The sequence below is a fragment of the Durio zibethinus genome, unplaced genomic scaffold (assembly GCF_047325235.1).
Source record: "Durio zibethinus cultivar Kanyao isolate XHJ-2024 unplaced genomic scaffold, ASM4732523v1 HiC_scaffold_387, whole genome shotgun sequence".
NCBI classification, from domain to species: Eukaryota; Viridiplantae; Streptophyta; class Magnoliopsida; order Malvales; family Malvaceae; genus Durio; species Durio zibethinus.
Window position 1 is genome coordinate 122,501 of NW_028323010.1, and position 2,500 is coordinate 125,000.

A 2,500-nucleotide genomic window follows, 5' to 3' on the forward strand; every position below is an offset into this window, starting at 1 on the left:
GATCCCGCTGCCGGTCCAGCTGCCGAGACCCTCGGTCCGACTGGGGCTTAGACATGGAATGAGCTCCGTATGCCTAAGTCAACCCACGGAACGAGCGTGCGGGCGCTCAGCCGGTCGGAGAGGCAGGATGCGCAAGCCGGGGATCGATCGGGTGGTAGGTGGGTTTAGGCACATCTTCAAATTTCTGCCGTACCAATGCCATTTTTATGGCTTGTAAATTCATACAATGGTCCCCTAAGCCTTCACGTGAAGTTTCGTTGCAAGATGACTCGTTTTCTATTTTTCACGATTTTCGAAACTTTTTGCGGTTCGGGATTTTTTAGAATTTTTTTAGAAGGAGTTTTGGCCCCAAATTTTGTGGACGTGATCCTTCTATTTTTGTTGGCATGCACAAAAAAATTCAGCTAAAAACTCGAAGCGGAGAAGATTTCGCGACCGTTTGAAAAAAGTGTCCCCGTTTCAGACACTTCAACGGCTACTGGCAGCAAACCTGTAAAATCTCAAACGCTCTTTAAGGGGGTGTGAGTTCTCAGAGGTTTGATGAGGGATAGGGGGCCAACACAAGGGCCAAGCACCAGCACCCATCGCACGTCATGTGCGCACACCCCCCCGGCCCCCCTCCCAATCACCGGAACCCCAATGCCGCCGGTCAGGTTCTCCGGCGGTACTCCGGCGATGCTCCGGCGATGCTGTCCCGAGTGAAAAAAATGCGGCACCAGCACATGCTGGAGCCAAGCATGGGCACCGTGGCTCAAAATCGAACTTCGGCCAAGGCCTCGACCATCAATGGCACATGATGACGCATGGTGATGGCACATGCATCGACCATCATCGGCATAGGCTGCCCTTCGGTACGGGCACTTGCCTCGACCGCCATCGGCACAAGCTGGGCCCTGGTGTGGGTTGTTGCCTCGATCACCAGCGGCACATGCTGAGCCTTGGTGCGGGCGGTTGCCTCGATCACCATCGGCAAAAGCTGGGCCCTGGTGCGGGCGCTTGCCTCGACCACCATCGGCACACGCTGGGCACTGGTGCGGGCGCTTGCCTCGACCACCATCGGCACACGCTGGGCCCTGGTACGGGCGCTTGCCTCGACCACCATCGGCACGCTGGGCCCTGGTGCGGGCGCTTGCCTCGACCACCATCGGCACACGCACGGCCCTGGTGCGGGCGCTTGCCTCGACCACCATCGGCACACGCTCGGCCCTGGTGCGAGCGCTTGCCTCGACCACCATCGGCACACGCTCCGCCCTGGTGCGGCAGGTTGCCTCGAGCACCATCGGCACACGCTGGGCCCTGGTGCGGGCGGTTGCCTCGACCACCATCGGCACACGCTGGGCTGGGCCCTAGTGCGGGCGCTTGCCTCGACCACCATCGGCACACGCTGGGCCCTGGTGCGGCAGGTTGCCTCGAGCACCATCGGCAAACGCTGGGCCCCGGTGCGGCAGGTTGCCTCGACCACCATCGGCACACGCTGGGCCCTGGTGCGGGCGGTTGCCTCGAGCACCATCGGCACACGCTGGGCCCTGGTGCGGGCGGTTGCCTCGAGCACCATCGGCACACGCTGGGCCCTGGTGGGTTTAGGCACATCTTCAAATTTCTGCCGTGCCAATGCCATTTTTATGGCTTGTAAATTCATACAATGGTCCCCTAAGCCTTCACGTGAAGTTTCGTTGGAAGATGACTCGTTTTCTATTTTTCACGATTTTTGAAACTTTTTGCGGTTCGGGATTTTTTAAAAATTTTTTATAAGGATTTTTGGCCCCAAATTTTGTAGGCATGATCCTTCTATTTTTGTTGGCATGCACAAAAAAATTCAGCCAAAAACTCGAAGTAGAGAAGATTTTGTGACCGTTTGAAAAAAGTGTCCCCATTTCAGACACTTTAACGGCTACTGGTAACAAACCTGTAAAATCTCAAATGCTCTTTAAGGGGGTGTGAATTCTCAGAGGTTTGATGAGGGATAGGGGGCCAACACAAGGCCAAGTACCAGCACCCATTGCACATCATCTGCGCACACCCCCCCGGCCCCCCTCCCAATCGCCGGAACCCCAATGCCGCCGGTCAGGTTCTCCGGCGGTACTCCGGCGATGCTCCGGCGATGCTGTCCCGAGTGAAAAAAATGCGGCACCAGCACATGCTGGAGCCAAGCATGGGCACCGTGGCTCAAAATCGAACTTCGGCCAAGGCCTCGACCATCAATGGCACATGATGACGCATGGTGATGGCACATGCATCGACCATCATCGGCATAGGCTGCCCTTCGGTACGGGCACTTACCTCGACCGCCATCGGCACAAGCTGGGCCCTGGTGTGGGTTGTTGCCTCGATCACAATCGGCACATGCTGAGCCTTGGTGCGGGCGGTTGCCTCGAGCACCATCGGCAGACCCTGGGCCCTGGTGCGGCCGGTTGCCCCGATAACCATCGGCACACGCTGGGCCCCGGGGCGGGCGATTGCCCCCAGCACCATCGGCACACGCTGGGCCCTGGTGCGGGCG